Source organism: Papaver somniferum, unplaced genomic scaffold, assembly GCF_003573695.1.
Source record: "Papaver somniferum cultivar HN1 unplaced genomic scaffold, ASM357369v1 unplaced-scaffold_115, whole genome shotgun sequence".
Lineage (NCBI taxonomy): Eukaryota > Viridiplantae > Streptophyta > Magnoliopsida > Ranunculales > Papaveraceae > Papaver > Papaver somniferum.
In genome coordinates this window covers 1,676,864-1,694,941 of record NW_020620492.1, presented here as the reverse complement: position 1 = coordinate 1,694,941, position 18,078 = coordinate 1,676,864, and the positions used below count along the sequence as shown (strand labels likewise).

General features: G+C 35.0%; 1 long non-coding RNA gene and 2 other non-coding genes across 3 annotated transcripts; all 3 read left to right on the top strand.

Annotated features, from left to right (window-relative positions):
- Positions 1-6,921: 6,921 nt before the first annotated feature.
- Positions 6,922-10,016, top strand: LOC113329113. Its single transcript, XR_003349717.1, has 5 exons — positions 6,922-7,221; positions 7,327-8,406; positions 8,616-9,164; positions 9,337-9,392; positions 9,493-10,016. It is a non-coding gene; the product is annotated as an uncharacterized LOC113329113 (long non-coding RNA).
- On the top strand, positions 7,674-7,764 carry LOC113329309. The gene has a single exon (XR_003349821.1). It is a non-coding gene; the product is annotated as a small nucleolar RNA R24 (small nucleolar RNA).
- On the top strand, positions 7,848-7,942 carry LOC113329305. Its single transcript, XR_003349817.1, has one exon. It is a non-coding gene; the product is annotated as a small nucleolar RNA R24 (small nucleolar RNA).
- Positions 10,017-18,078: the final 8,062 nt, after the last annotated feature.

The following is an 18,078-nucleotide window of genomic DNA, read 5'->3' as shown; positions in this document are numbered from 1 at the left end:
TTTAGTTGTTATTGCAAGAAGAAGAAATATCTTCTCATGGACGAATTTTTGAAGGTAAAAATAGTCTGTCAATACTCTCGTTGGCCATATTGGTAGGCTTGGGAATGTGTGTAAAATAAGAGCAAGAGGAGAAGCCTACAGTTAACTGCAAGTGCACAGTTGTTGTTGTAGCTTGTGCAAGAACATGTCGAATCCACAGAGACTAGGGTGTATAGTTGAAGTTTTTAAGCTAGTTATCTAAATTAACAAGGAAGTAACTAAAGCAATAAAGTAACAGTGACAGAGAACAAAGAAACAGTGAAACAAAGACAAACAAACCAAGGTTGTGAGCCAAGGGCAGTGATGGAAGCTAAGGGATAAGGTGAGAACTAAGGCTTCAATTAGACCCCTAGCTGCATATAATTCTCTAAGATGATATACTAGTCTTCTCCTATCACAGCGATGCCTTAATCTCAGCTATCATATGTCAATCCCCTAGCATTACTTGTCTTTCTAAGGTACAAGCAATCTAAGATTATACTACATTCAGTTCATATAGCCTTTCGGAAATTAAAACATGCTTGTCATCAAACTGTCATGGAAAAGAAGTGCTCATACAATAGGGTTATATTTATCTAGAGTTTCATCTCTGCCTTAGTATTAGAATTAAAACATGATGAAGTTCTTAAACATGTTGTTTGTCAGACAACAATGTATAAAACTATCCTACTGATGCTAACATAAGAACATAACATGAACATGAGCTTAATGAAAATTGTAACAATCACACAATCACATTCAAAACATGTTGGAGTTCTGAACAACAAATATTTAACAGTGCATTTGAAGTGAAAATTGTGGAACTGAAAGATTGACAACCCTAAAACTAACAGTTCATGGAAATGTAAATTACAAAATAAAACTTAAACTATTCCTATTGATGCTCTGGCTAATCCAGGCATACCTTCTACAACACCCACACATCCCTATTTATAGTTTACATGAGTTTCCCCCAAATACCTAATTTCACAGAATTTAGGGTTTCAAAAAAGTTGAAATTAAACTTTACCTAAACACTGATAGCAATCAAATTCGTCGACCCATGCTTCTTATTCGTCTTCTCCTGCTCTTCCCATGCTCCTGTGATGTGAGATGTAGTGTCAAATCATTCATACTCAATTCCTACTCCACTGTCTTCGACCTAATCGTTCACAGCGCTAGAGAACAACGGATTAGGTTGATAAAAGTGGAGATAGGGATGATTTTGATGATGGGTTCTCGGATTTGTTAGAGAAAGTGGTTGGGAAAGGTGGTGGTGATGATGGCGGACATGGGTTCTGCAGACGGAGATGGGAAGAAGGTGGAGTCGATGGTTTTTGGAGAAGGGTGTGTTTGGTTCGATTAGGTGAAGATGGGTTTGGTGTTGTAGTGTTAGGCGGGTGTAGCAAATGTTGATGAACAACGAGGATAAGCGTTGGATTGTCACTTCTGAAATGGATCTAACGGCAAGATGGAAGCAGGCTTGGAGCGACCGTTGGATGTATGATACATCAAAACTGACGGCTTAGATTGGAGTTAGGTACTATGATGTTTGACATCAACTTCAGAGTTTGATGCACGATGATGAGGCGACCGTAGGATGATGTGATGGATCCTATCTGACGGTTCTCATGGAAATGGGTATGGATATTGGAAATGGATTTGGGTAAGGGTTTTGGGCCTTGGGGTATGCCAAGCCCATATCTTCTTTAAGAATAATTCTTCCTCTTCAAGCCCACATCTAGTTTATCCGGCTCTTGTAAACATCATTCTTCGCTGCCTTCCTGCGGGAGTCTTGACCGTTTCTTTGCTCTTTTCGCTCAACAATTCATCCAAGCTTTATTTAGTACCTAAAAATACAAAATTAATTAATAAAAATATTTATTCTTGAAAACAATGAAAATACAGAATATGGGATAAAATGTAGAATTAATGCACAAAAGATGAGTTAAATGCCAAGAAAAATATATAGAAATATGCACTTTTTAACACTCATCACATATGGTGTATAACGTAAGATTATATTGATAATTATATTCGTACGTCTATACGTTCTATCATTGTTTACACCAGATTTCAATTTTATCTTCTTTGATTTCGAAATCGTTAGTATCGTTATCGCTAATGAATCAAAAGTTCTCTAATAAGTTAAACATCGGTAGACTTTTAAGTGCTTTGTCATATTTTCCCACGTTTTGATACGATGGAAATATAGGAAGATGAAAGCACCAAATGCCTGATCAAAAATAATCCAGCTTGCAATAAGCTGTAAGCAACTATACTTAAAACACTTCGATGAAGATTTTTATTCATTTTTAAAGTGTAAAGTGATGTTTTTAGGGTTCATGAATCATGATTGTTCATACGAAAAAAGAAGAGAATAATTCAATTTTTTAGACGTGTGAAAATTATGTATGTTTCTAAGGATATTTTGGACCGAGTTAAAAAAGTATACCGAGTTTTCCTAGTTAGTGGGTCGACTACGATTTTTTCTCTCCCTCTAACAAAAATCTTATTTATTAATTTTACTTATTTTTGGTTGTTATCATGTTCGACCCAAAATTTATTTCTTTTAAGCTATTCCTTTTTTACTTTCGTGTACTTAAACTTAAACTCTTAGAGACTTGTTAACGCTTGAGTAAGTTATTAATTTCAATTATTTTTGGTTCTTATCATATTTTTTATTCGGGTTCCTCGGTATGGATATTTTTCTTTGCCATTTCGACCAAAAATATAATACTATTAGCCAAATTCCTTCAACCTTGTTTAGTTATTAATTTTCAATATACATTCTTAGAGACTTGTTAAGACTTGTATTAGTTGTGGTGGTTATCAACCCAAGATACAAACCACTAGTTCCTACTTACTTTGTAAATAAGTGGAACAATTTGATTACGAGGTTTGCTACCAACCGAAATATCATCTCAAAAAGATCCCAAATTGAAGTCATTTAGATCCAAGAGACATGCCAAGATATCTTGTAGGATTTACATCCGTTAAGCAACCAAGTCTATCTTCCTAGCTAGGAAATTAGGTGAAAAGTATCACTAACACCAACCATTAATTTTAGAGACATTCACTTTAAAACCATATGCTAAATCAAAGAATTTTAAACTGAAAAAAAGTGAAGTTCCTCCCAGTCATAGGATGGTACGATCACATAATGCAGACGATAAACAACCGCTCCAATTACTACAAGGCTACCATGTCTGTCTTTGGATGAGAGATCAAAAAATAATTCGAGGAATTCCTAGCCTTCCATAAGAAAATTAAATAACAATAGTGACAAAGGGTTACCTTGACATACTCACCGGAATATTAAAATGAACCAAAAGTTACAACAAAAATTAAAATAGATAAAGTAAGTGATGAGGAGCATAATTCAACCTAACTGCATCATCTTTCCTTAACCCTACCTTCTTGAATATAGATTTCAAGAAAGTAACAACAATTAACCTTGTCGAATACCTTCTCAATATAATTTTATAAATAATGCCATGTGTTTAGAGTTATTTTTGTTTGAATCAACCACGTACATGAATGACAATTAAAACACCGTCGTTAATTTTTCCTCATTGACATAGGTACTTTGGGTCCCAAAGGAAAGCTTTGGCATCAAAGGCTTGAATTCAGTAGCCAAGATAACCATTACCTTAGAGATGATAATTAAAAGACTAATGAGTCTACAATCCGAGATACTTTCAACGTGAACTTTCTTAGGAACAAGAATAATGAGAGTAGAATAATGTTTATCAATCTTGCCATGAGGCAGAATTGAACTACCGCCTTCGTAACATCATTCTTCGACAAACTCCATAACTTATTGAAAAATATGATAGGAATTCATCAAGTCTCAGAGCCCTAACTGATTCCAAAGAACAATTATACTTATAACTTTGTGTTTAGAAATACCATGCTCTAAATTCAAGACTTCCTAATCAAATAATGAATGAATAATATAATTACATCCAAATATATGTCATTTTGCAACCGGACATACAAATGTAGACCCTTATTTATTTACTTTTGATAAAAAGCTCCGATTCCATTAATTGACAAATCAAGGATGTATAGATTTTAAGTATATTAAGAACATTTGTAAAAAAAACTATAGGAATAAGTACATGTCCAGATATTCCGACAAGAGAAAGATAAGAAATACCGTAAATCGAAGAATTATATATATGATAAATCCGATAGAATTAGGAGAAGGATGGTCTTCACTACATAGTATGACTATTTGATAAATCTTCTTGTTGAGAAAGATGATCTTCATTATAAGAGAAGTATATTGCCCATTTTTTAACCGAAAAAAACATATCCCGATGACCGGAGCTTCTTGACAACGAACTTAAAAACCCTGGTAACCAAAGAAGAATAGCCATTAAACCCATAGGGAAAACACTTGTAAGTTAGATAAAAACACCATGTAGGCGCAGTCGAACTGCCAGAAGGCAGGAAGAGTGCATCTTCAAACCCTAACATAGAAAGGAATAAAAACCTAAGTTAACCGATGAAATCTTATTAACTATAGATAAAGAAAGCAAAATAAACTTAATACTGCTCAGATCCACTTATGATAGAATAGATATAAGCAGTTAACTAGTTCGTCGGAAAAGGACTTTTTCTTATCCGAAATAGCCAGAGAAGAAGGAGAGAGGAAAATATGGACTAACCGTTCATATTTCCATGATTCCATCCATCTTGGTTAAGTGAATTTCACGACAAGATAAATGGATTGACAATTATGTGTCTATTTTCCCTACCCATGTCCATGTTGGCGTTGCCATGTAGGTTCCAGTGTTACAATATAACTTCTTTAAATTAATACTCAATAATATAATATTCTCGTTAAAATAATAAAATTTTCTAGTCCTGATACGAGTCCCTAGTGCTAAAATAATAAATTCAATAAAATCATAAAATAATACATTTCAAGAATTCCTCTTAAACATTATTATGTCCTAAGTAATATATAAAATAATAATGCTACTAAAAAAATGAAAAATTTTCTGGTCCCAAAGTGTTAAAAGTGCGATTGACAGTTAAAGTGTCTGTATTTGTATTGTGATTAGTCATAATATTAGTCGACATTGTATAATATCTATAACATCTCTACAATATTAGTCGACATTGTACTTGCAATCTATAATTTTGTCCAACCTCCATGCCAAGAGTTATTATTTAAAATAATAATACACTATTTAATTATTAAATAATAATTATTATGATAATGCAATATCTTTTTAAAATAATAAATTTCCTTAGTCCGGAGTCTATTACTTTATAGAAGTTATACTGTGGTATGAACTAAAAGGTTACATGTGTAAGGCGAAGGCCAGTTCCTGTGAGTGTGGTAAATCAATAGATTTGCCAGTTCTGCACCCACTATGGAGCTGGAAAACAAGCAAACTGGCCTGGCTAAGTGGCAAATTTGCCACTTAGCCAGGCCAAGTCAAGTTTCCACCCAGTGGTCGAGTCTCGACCGCTAGGTGTAGACAAAACTGGTAGGTGTAGTTTCCACCGCCAGTGTCTAGACTCGACCGCTCGTATCATCTCATCTAACGGTCATCATTTCATCATCCTATAAATACAATATCAAATTTCATTTCAACTCACACCATTTCTTCAACCTCCATTCTTTCACTCCAAAAATCCAATATGTCAGTTCGAATTCGAGATCGCAAATTTAGCATAGCTGAAGATGAATCCATTTGCAGGCATTATGTTTTTCTTATGTAAGATATGGTGAATGACGGACAACGTCAACACCAAGAGATTGTATGGTGTCGCATATTTCAGATATTTCAAGAAGAAACAATGAACCTCAATAATCGAAATGCAAATGGATTATGTCATCGCTTCAGAATAATCAGCAAGGATGTGAAGTTGTTTGTTTCTGCACTTACTGAAGGATATCGAAACCGACAAAATGGCCAAAACGCATTTGATGTGGAGCAAATGTGTCAGCTCGAATTGCGTAAAAGAGTGGGAAAAGATTTTCAATTTGATGGTTGTTATCTTATCTTGAGGGTGTTGCCCAAATATGATCAGTTTAGATTAGCTGCCCAAATATGATGCATCTATCATTTGTATCAAATTTTAATTTTAAGATAATATAAAACTAGTGCATCTTTCATTAAAAGTTTAAAATTTTAATTTACATTTAGTGCCTCTTTCATTCATCTAGATAATGACATAACTTACAATAAAGACTTTAAAAGTAAAAATTTGGGACAATGTTCTTCATCTTGTTTATCTTCTCCATTTCACCAAACTTCCAATCAATGCGCTCATGAACGGAGTTTCCATTGTTTATCTTCTTCCCTGCCTTCAAGTTTTCCTTACCTTGAACTTTTCTTTGTCTTTTCTTAGTTAGAGGTTTGATTTGGTTAATATCCGAAACTTGTAGACTTCTTTGGTTTTTACCTATTTCTTTATAACCTTCACATATCTTACTAGCGGCGGCTTCAAACACCACTCCGAAAAAATCAAGTTGGGTAGCCAAGTCAAGTTGGGATTCAAACTTTACCATTTTGAAAAATACGATAGATAAAGATAGAAATTTTTTATAAAATCTGGTGTAACTTTTGTGTAATTTTTGGCCATTTTTATAGCGGTGGAAAAAGAGCCGTTGGAGATCTAAAATCAACCGAACGGTGGAGACTCGATCGCTTAACGTTTTTACCATAGTACCGCTGCCAGTTTGCCAGGCCAGCTGGCATGGCAAATGGGTGGGTTAGCCACCCCATAGGAACCGGCATAAGGATGTCCAATCTGATAATTTTAGTCTCAGAAATGAACGGTCTAAAAATGATGGCTAGGCTAATGTTGTCCGGCGGCACCACTACCCTGAACCCTCCTTGGACTCAAATAGCCATTGATCTTCATTATTTACTCCCGATCAAAACAAAACACCACCATTACCATTGCCGAAGAAAAAAAAAAATTAGAAATTGGGGTTTTTTGGTTGTTACCTGAGAAGAGAAGGCCAAATGAGAGGTGGGTATAGAGAGGATGGGCAAACAGAGCTGAATATGAACCACAAAAGGAAGGAAAATCAATTAGATTTTTGGTTTATTTTCTTCAGCTGATACAATTACGGTTTGCGGGGAAGGAATGATGGGAGTATGTTGGATGAAATTGTGGCTTCTGTTGGGTTTCAATTTGAGTTTAAAAATGGGGTTTGGACGTGATTAATTGGTGTGTTCTACAATGGTTTTGTAAATTAGTTAGCTTAAAATTGCATCTTATATCTCTCTATATTGCATAATTTGCTAATGAATTTTCCTTTGATATTATTTCCAGTAACAGCAATGGAATTTCAAGACTGTATCTCTCATTCAATCCCACTCCGATCTTCTTGTGTATTCTGCTGGTATGTTCAATTGTAACAAATGGAGATTCCAATTTGTTTTAACCAATGTATCAATTTTGAAGAAGTTATTTAGATGCATGATTAGGGAATCTTGCTTCATGGGTGAGTTTGTTAGAGAGCCAGTTGTGCTGGTTAGGGGTCATGCTACTTCATCTGTTAGCTGAGCTTTTGCATTCCTTCCGAAATAAAGTAAAGTCTGCAACATTTTATAGTGGATATATCTTTTGATGTCTTAATTGAATTTGACTTGTACATAGGCTATCAATTTTAAAAATATTAAGCGGTGATGAGCAGCTAAATGTAAGAAAAATTCATGTAGGAAGGGGGATTTTCAATGAAATTACTCTTACGCTTGGCTTCTGAGCTTTGATTGTTCTAAACTTCCTTTGGCAAGTGACTGTATCCTGTGCTGTAGTTGTTTCATTCCGATAAGTTTTTGTTTAGTGTGTTAAAAGCAGTGATGAGCAGCTAACTTTTAAGAAGATCCATTCCATGTAGGAGGTGGGATCTTCTATGAAATAGTCTTAAGCTTGGCTTCTGAGCTTTTATGGTTTGTTTTACTAGTGCCTGTTATGTAAAATCTTATTTCATTTCAAGCGTATTAGTGGTGGCTGCGTTGTCCCGAAATGGTGGTTAGGCTCATGTAGCTTGTTAGTGTATGAATTGATGGTGCTCTGCAGAGATAGTTCTTGTCAATTCTTGGTGTTTGGTTCTTTGAGAGTGCTGTTGGTAGAAGAAGGTCTTGGTGCTTGGAGTGTGCTTTTGATGCTTTGCAGAGAAGACGCTACTACCAGTGATTGCTTGCTTACAAGGATTTCATGTCCGTAATTTTTTGGGAGGGGATTTGGATCTAATTAGTGTTCTACTTCATTACCTAATATGGTTTCTATCTGTTAGTGATATTCATACAGTATGGTGTGCACTGTTGGCCTAGTTGGTTGTGTTTTTACTCATGCCGAGCTATTTGTTCTGCTATTGGAAGAAGTGTTAGTTGCTATTGCTCACTGCAGGTATGGTATTCAACCATTTGTAAGGTGGAATCCTGTGTACATACATAATGCACAAATTGGCAGTGTAGGCGTACGTTATTACTATAGCTGCTCCTTCTGCATTCTTGTTGCAAGTCCGTTTTTCGTTTCAACAATAAATTGGCATCTTCATCTTTCACTCAGCTCCTCACTATTTTCTGTCCACTCATATGTTCCTCCTATTGATGCAGCTCCTTCAACACCTGTTTTTGGTACATGGTTTAGCACAATATTTACAGATCTGCAATGCCTAGAATGGATATCTTAGAAGTATGTGCTCGAGCAAAGCTGAATTTGACTGAAAGAGAACATGGAGGTTGTGCTGGATATGGAAATGAATGTCTCATAAGATATCCTGTAGTGGATTTGAAGAAAGATCGGGTTCCCTAATTTGATTTTTGGAAGATGGAAATGGTGTTCTGTAGTGGTAGTGGTGGGACCAATTTTGGTGTGCACGCGTCAAATAGATGATGACATGTACAGACCGAACCGAGTTAACAAGATTAAAACGTCTTTTTAGCTGGGAAGATGGGTCGCTGGCAGATAACTTCTGATTTCTGAAAACAACTCAGGTGTATATGCAACAAGAGCTGGTAAAACCACAGGATCTGAGAAACAAAGCCAAGTTAGACACAGAATTCAGGGATGACCGTTTCTACATCTCCTTGGTTCAAAATTAACATTTGGTTTCCAAGGCAACTCAGTTGTGGGAGTTTGGGAGTTATTACTAGTACCAAAAAGTAAGTACGTATTCCTTGTCACTTGACGTCCTAATGGTGCATGAATCCTTTGACAAACCCAGGCAACAGTTGAAAACTTTCCGAATTTGGCTTCAAATATTTTCCCGTTAATAATCTTAGATACTGTTTTGTGCCCACTGGTATCTTATATCTACTTTTGTGTATTGTTCAGGTCAATACAAAGCTCTTGCTTCGGTCTCTAATTATAACAGGTCATCCTGAACATAGGTGATTCTCATTGCTTTTCACATTTATATGTATATATATGTTTTGGTATTTACAATTGGTAGATGTCTGACCCACTATGCCAATATAACGAGCTATTCAGGTGCCGAATCTCAGGATCATCCTGCTTGCAGCGATGGATTAGAGGATTCAGAGCCGTCAAGTTTCCTTGTCAGGATGTCTTTATCTGCTCACTCTGGTGATTTGGCTTCAAGTCATGTAGATGATAGAGAATCGTTGAATGGATCTTGTTGTGACCACTAATAATGATGAAAGGCAGAGAAGCAGTTCGGATTCAGCTCATAGTCATGCAAGTGAAGAAATGCTTTCTCAAGTGGATGATAGAAGTGAAAGACTTCATCCTTAGATGGGTGGGAACATGCTTTACAATGTATTCATAACCAGTCTCCCCCTCCCCACCCACCCCACCTCCATCTGGTATGTAACTTTCCGCCAGTGGTATTAAGGCTTCTTTGATTGTACAATCACGTATATAATGCTCGTAGTCGTAGGTGTACCCCTAGAATACAGAATGGTGTATAAAAATCCTAAAAATATTTCACCAGCGGTATGTTTAATTTCCTAACTGACTTATCAAATCAAACCATGTTTTTGTGACTGTACAAATAATTTCCTTTCATATGCGACGGCTTCTTGACCATTTCCATGATGTAATTTTTCGCAGCCTAACTGATAATATTGATATTATCAAGCTTCAACTTACTGATGCTAAAATGTCTTCTTTCTTGAGAATTAAAGAAGAATTGCATACACAGGTAGATAAATTTCCTGTTGAACAGGATCTTCTGATTATTGAAATCTAACAACAACGGTTTCGTGGTGTAGCTGGTTATCACGTCAGTCTAACACCAAGTCTCCAGTTCAAACCTCGGCGAAGCCATAATTTCTTTTTTTTTCTGCGCTGCCATAACTTCTTTTTCAAACCCATTTTTTTTTTAATCTTTTGGTGTTCCTATTAACAAGGCCATTTCCACCACCGTCTCCTACCTCCACCCACCACCGGAAACACAGCAGGGTGAGCTATTTTTCTTTCTTTGAATTCATCTTTAACAACACATATCTCGTTCTTCCTTTGATATTACTATTGGAAACCCCTATTTCAATTGCATGACTATTTGTGTTTGATTCGTTAAAGAAGGAGAAGAAGAAATGGCTCCAAACCCTTTGATATTACTAACAGCCCTTCTTTAATTATCATGTTTTTATTCTAACAATGCATGGAATAAAATTTAGATTATGTTGTTGGAAAGTTAGGGTTTTAGGCTAAACTAAAATTGAATTTGAGTTTAGTTTTTTGCTTGGAGATTTCAATTTACAGTATGGGTTTAAGATTTTGCAGTTTTTTGATTGACCAAAAAGAATTTCTGAGGGTTTATTGTTGTATTGACTCAGCCTAGTAGCAATTATACTACTATGCTTGTTGGTCTAGTTCTAACCTCTCTTCTGGGAAATATTTTGCTAGTTTTTCAAAGATTTTTTGCATTTTTCTTTGAATAATCCATGGAAAAATTCCAAGACAATAGTAATGTACTGTTTCTGTTGTTAGCTGTTACATATATATATGGAATTAAGAACGTTTGCAAAAAAAAAACTATAGGAATAAGTACATGTCCAGGTATTCCGACAAGAGAAAGAGAAGAAATACCATATACCGCAAATCGAAATCGACGAATTATATATATGATAAATCCGATAAAATTAGGAGAAGGATGGTCTTCACGACATAGTATGACCATTTGATAAATCTTCTTGATGAGAAAGATGATCTCCATTATAAGAGGAGTATCTTGTCCATTTTTTGACCGAAAAAAACATATCCCGATGATCGGAGCTTCTTGACGACGAACTTAAAAACCCTGGTAACCAAAGAAGAATAGCCCTTAAACCCATAGGGAAAACACTTGTAAGTTAGAGAAAAACACCATGTAGGCGCAGTCGAACTGCCAGAAGGAAGGAAGAATACATCTTCAAACAAAGCAATAAAAACCTAAGTTAACCGATGAAATCTTATTAACTATAGATAAAAAAAGCAAAATAAACTTAATACTGCTCAGATCCACTTCTGATAGAATAGATATAAGCAGTTAACTAGTTCGTCGGAAAAGGACTTTTTCTTATCTGAAATCGCCCAGAGAAGAAGGAGAGAGGAAAATATGGACTAACCGTTCATATTTCCATGATTCCATCCATCTTGGTTAAGTGAATTCCAGAGATTCTTTGGTATATTGACGATGCTTACTTTACTTAACCCTATTGCTTAATCAGTACCCATCTGTTGTTTTTCTCGTTGCAGCTGGAAAAATCTCACGCTGTGTTTCTTTAGTCCGTTAGAACTCAGCGAGCTCGAAGAAAAAGCTAACACTATGTTTGTTTATTCCTGATTCATCTGAGTCATCTGGATCTGAGTGAAATCACCTGACTCATCTGGATCTGACTCAATATGTTTGTTTTGAGTCAGATCTGACTCATCTGACTCAAAAAACGTGAGTCAGTGGTTTGGTCCCGTGAATCAGGGGTATTTTGTTGCCTGGCTCAAACGGGTCCGAGTCAGGGGTTATGTCTGAGTCATAGGTAGAATCAGATCTGACTCAAAATGCAAAACAAACGGTCTGACTGCTGACTCGGCCCGATTCAGAGGTTGACTCAGATCCAGACGCCGAGTCAGCTGCAAACAAACAAGATGTAAGTCTGAACGTTCGGCTCAAAAGAGTGCAAGAACACTCTCAACTGCATTGACTCTATGTAAATCTAGTGGTGGTAAACGAGAAACTTTGCCTGCATTTAGTGGAATGTCCCAGGGTACCCCGGGGGTTTATCTCTTGGTAGCACACCAAGAGGTAAGCTATGCAATCGCGGTGAGCCACCATCAAAGCACATCCCAAAGAAAAGATGTGTCAGTGCAGAGCCGCCTTATGAACTAGGCTAGCTAGACTGTTGCCTAGAGCCTGAAATTGTTGGGCCCAAAATTTTTAATTGTTGGGCCCATATAATTTTTCTTATAACTTAGCTTAACTTTTATGTAAGAATATTAAAATTCATTATACTAGTAGATAATTCTGTTCAAATTAATACTGTATAAAATATCGTCCTCCTCCGTGGATTCATTCAAAATATGACGAATCCTGGTAGAAAGATCGACTTTTAACAAAATCCCTCTATTTTTTAAAGCATATTAGTCAAACCACTTTTATTCTTTGAACAACACTAAAATTGAAAATAATGACATTTTTCGTAAAAAATAACATTTAATATTTTTATTTATACTCAACACGTAAGTAATTAAAAAACCTTTCGCAAGAAAAAATGGTGTGTGTTTTGAAAGATATCAGGTTTCTAAATTCTTTAATCTATTTCGAAAAGAGGGAGGATCCATGGACACTATCATCCATGATTTGTGTCATTTTCTCCGCAAAACCCAAACGAAAATGAATTTTAATCTAGTATACGTTCTTCTTACACGTCTATACATTCCTATCAGAAATGAGCACAATTCGAATTACCAAACTTCACCATCTACCGATTTTAGTTTCAACCGTTAATTTTTAACGATTGATATTCAAAGGAGTAGATGGTGTTTTTTTTTAGGTATTTTGAACTGTGCTCATTTTTGGTAGGATTATAGAGTCTTAAGATGAAGTATCATCAATTTAGATTCATTGCCGTTTGGATTTTGCAGAGAAATGACACAAATCATGTATGATACTGTCCATCTAAGAGTGTCCATGGATCCCCTCTTTCTAAAAACAATTGCATTTATGTGAATACGTAAATATTGATTTAATAGTACGTCTTTACCCTTGCACATAGATATATGGTGGTACTTGATATTGAAGGTTGCATTAGTAATATCGGGGTTACACCAAACAATTTTGTCACTTTGTGACCAATCAAAATCCCCCTTTTCTTTATATTAGAAGAATAAAATTTAATATTTAGTTTAAATTTTTTACTGGCATACTCCGTTTTAACATAACTAAAACCACTTAGAATAAAAAGAGAATCCTCTAAGATAAAGTTATTAGGCCAGCTAATCTGATTCAAACTTTTATTAAGGAAAGAAAAAACATTCTTAGCATCACTTAGCAAGCAAAACTTGTTGTAGCCTCTGGTTTTTACCCACTTTGCAGTTTCAAATAAGGCTAAGCATTCAGCTTCTTCAGGGTTAAAGTTATGACCTGCGACAATCTCCTGTTTGGTAGAAAATAACAATACTCATATAAGATTTATTAGCAGCTTTTCATAAAAGGCATCGGAATAAACAGTACCAAAATTCTATGGAAGATCTTCATTACAGGGAGGCACAAGTTCATCAATAACAAAAAAATGATTATTAGGATGACAAGAAATTAGGAAAACACTGGTATCACGAATCATTTTAGAAGCGAGGCAGTGGTTAAAGTAAAGCAGCGTAAATCATCGTTAGATAAAAGATATTTATTAATCCAATCATGAATGTTCACATCAGAAGCAGAATCTTGAAGCACCAAATTCCCAAAAGGCAATGAAGCCCAAACAAATTTATAGAAAGAATAATGAAGAATGAGATGCTCAACTGTTTCAGGTGTATTAGAGTCACACATACTACAAGTATTATCCTGATTAGGTTTAAAAGAAGATAATCTGTACTTAGTTGGTAGAATGCATTTTCATATAAACAGTTGAATCATAGAAAAAAGGGAAGTCTTCCAAAGGTTTTTGTAGGTAAGATTAACTTGAGTATTGTGGTTTACAACGGAAAAATCACTAGCCAAAAGCTTATAAGCCGACTTAACATTAAAATTACCATTTTTAGTGAATGACCAAATGAATCTATCTTGGACCGACATGGAAAGCCTAATGTTCATTATTTTCTGACAATTATCCAAGTTCTAGAGTCTTTATCAATCAAGCTGAAAAAACGGGGGTCTTACAACCTCACCCAATATTTCGCTTAGAAATCTGTATGGACTAACTCCAATATACTTACAAGAGAATCAACTAGACAGTTAGTCTCAATCTGATAAAAAGTATGCCAAAGATTTATATCTCAATCTCTTAATTCAATCCACAATCAAACGAATAATAATTTGCGAGCCCGATTGAATATAAGAGAGATAACTTGAACGGTACCAAAGACAAACGTTCAAGGATCAATCAATTTCAATCAACAAACAAATGTTGGGTTTACCAATTGATCGATTCAACGCATAACCTGTGATATTTCAATCATATAACAAAATATAATGCGGAAAAGAAATAACACAGACACCAGAAGTTTTGTTAACGAGGAAACCTCAAATGCAGAAAAACCCCGGGACCTAGTCCAGATTTGAACACCACACTGTATTAAGCCGCTACAGACACTAGCCTACTACAAAGCTAACTTCGGTATGGAATGTATTTGAACCCTAATAAAAATCACACTGATTCAAGGTACAGTCATGCTCCTTACGTCTCTGATCCCAGCAGGATATTACACACTTGATTCCCTTAGCTGATCTCACCCACAACTAAGAGTTGCTACGACTCAAAATCGAAGACTTGATAAACAATGTATCACACAGAAAAGTCTATTGAATATATAAATCAGCCTCCCACAGATATACCTACGAGTTTTTATTTCGTCTTTTGATAAATCAAGGTGAACATGAACCAATTGATAACTCGGACTTATATTCCCGAAGAACAACCTAGAATTATCAATCACCTCACAATAATCTTAATCGATTAACGAAACAAGATATTGTGGAATCACAAACGATGAGACGAAGGTGTTTGTGACTACTTTTCTATCTTTCCTATCAGAGATATAAATCTCAAGCCAATCTTACGATTGTACTCAATCACGATAGAAACAACAAGATCAGATCACGCAACTACAAAGAAGATAGCTGGGTCTGGCTTCACAATCCCAATGAAGTCTTTAAGTTGTTAACCTACAAGGTTTCGTAAAAAACCTAATTAAGGTTAAAGGAGAATCGACTCTAGCTTATACAACTAGTATCACACATGAGGTGTAGGGATTAGATTTCCCAGTTGTTATAGTTCTCCTTTATATAGATTTCAAATCAGGTTTTGCAATCTAAGTTACCTTGGTAACAAAGTATTCAATATTCACCATTAGATGAAAACCTGATTAGATTCAAGATAATATCTTTCAACTGTTAGATCGAACTTAACTTGTTATACACAAATGAAATGTAACTTCATTTAGGTTTGAGTAAACGTACCTAAATGTGTACACTTAGTTGGTTCAGCAATAGTTAACCAATGGTTAGCCATATGAGCACTTTGATATCAACCTTATTCATCTTCACCATAACCAGTTCAAATGACTCAGATGAACTAGTTAGAGAGTTGTTCAATTTCTTAGATCTCATAGAAGTATACAAGACACAATCGAAGAAAAATATATTTTGATTCACTCGAATCGATTCATGAACAATATAGCCATAGTTTGCAAAGATTGCATTCTTTATTATATAAATGTTTTAATTCATGAATAAACCGATTTTAGAAAGTAACCTACCTAAGTATGCAAACGGGGACACATACTTAAGTAACCAGATTGAGTTTATTTTTCACTTTCAAACTCCAGCAGAAATTCACGGACGTGAACGTTCCGCCAATATGCGTACATATACGCATACTCAAACTCCAGCAGAAATTCACGGACGTGAACTTTCCGCCAGTATGCGTACGGGTACGCATACTTTGAGTTCCCGGTTTTGGACTTTTACACAAATTTGAGAACACACTATATTTATATCCAAAGATGGTTACATGTTTTAAACTCTTATTTCAATCATTGAAACTTTCTTAGAGGATGTTCATAGTTGTTATTCACAAACTATTTTTCATCAAAGCGATTTTCAAGTTATTGAAATAATCAACATGACTTGCGTCACGAGTAAAGATGAACTTGGCAAAGCGAAAGCTAACCAACACATATTTCGAGAAATAGATAAGCGAGATAAACTCGGCTCGAAATAGCAAATGTGTATAATCGAAGTCTATATAGCAATACGACTTTTATCTCAAAATAGGAGATATAATAGATAGACTTTTGAGTGATAGATAAGTTCAAGTCTCCACATACCTTTTATCGATGAAGTTCCACAAGTTGCGTTGATTAGTTCTTTGTCTTCAACCGATAAAAGTCGTGGAGTCTAAGGCTCAACTACACTTACTATCCTAATCCGATACTTAGCTATAAGTAGACTAGAAATCAAGACTTATAGTTTTGGCAACTAAACTTGACAAACAAGCTTGAGTTATCAGCGCTTGCGAGTTCAACCGAGCAATGCTTTAACATAAGCTATTCATACAAATATTGGGATTAAGATAAGAGATGCATAAGGGGGAAGATATATCAGGAACCCAATTATCTACAAAAGCATGTATATTATCACCATTCCTAACTTCCCAAATTTGTCTACAATTTACCAGTGCATCTGCCGCCTGGTTGACCTCTTTATACATGTAATGGATTGTACAATGCGGAAAGGACTGCAATAGTTCTCTCATCTAGATCATATGTCGCAAAAACTATGGTGTCTTGATTCTTCCGGTGATGAAATATTTGACTATGTTTTGTAAGTCGGACTTTTGTCTATTATAAACCCTTAAGCATGCCCCATATGTTTCGCCATCACATAGGTTGTGCCATTTATACGATCGTGGTAGTTGAGCAATTCCTGCAAAAAATTCCCACTATTAGTTTGATGTTACAATTAGCTAGTAGAAACGAAGTATTTTACGTACAACAAAAATTATCAAATTGGAAAAGACCAAAACATCAAGTATAAACTATTTGAATTCAAGATCTCTCTTTCTCATAACTAAACATATATTATTGAACTCGGTCATCCATTCATATTAGAAGTACTTTGTGATGGGTATCAACAAGAATCAATCAAGAGGAAATAAAAAAATATAGTTTTTTGTTTATCTGATTTGATATTGATGATTAGAGATAGACTAAACGATATAAGTGAGTTTTTAGTAAATAAGAGATAAATCCATCAAGATTTAGATGAATCAATTACTTTAATTGAGATTTAAGGCTTGTTTTTGATGAGAAAGACGACCGTAGGGAGAATACAATTTTTTTTTTTGTAAAGGACAAGAAGCAAGAAAATTGTATATTTACAAAAGAATAAAAATTGTATTTTGGTAAAAGAATAAAGAAAATATTTATACGAGATATTAGTAGTATTATTAAGTAGAATAATGATGAACGTAGCTAAACAAAAAAACTTCCAACACATATTTCGAGAAATATATAAACGAGTTAAGCTCAGCTCGAAATATCAAATGTATATAATATAAAAGTTTATATGACTTAATCTCATTAGGAGATATAATAGAATAGACTTCTGAGTGATAGATAAGTTTTAGTCTCCACATACCTTTTCTTGATGAAGTTCCTCCAAGCTCTCCTCAGTAGATCTTCGTCTTCAATCGATGAACATCGTGAAGTCTAAAACTCAACTACACATTGTATCCTAATCCGAGACATAACTATAAGTAAAAAAGAAATCAAGATTTACAAACTTGACAAACAAGTTTGAGATATCAACGGTTGCGAGTTCGACCGTGCAATGCTCTAACAGTTTTGATTAGGATTTAATTACATTTAAATTTTCAAAACCAAAAAAAAAAAAAAAAAAAAAAAAAAAAAAAAACA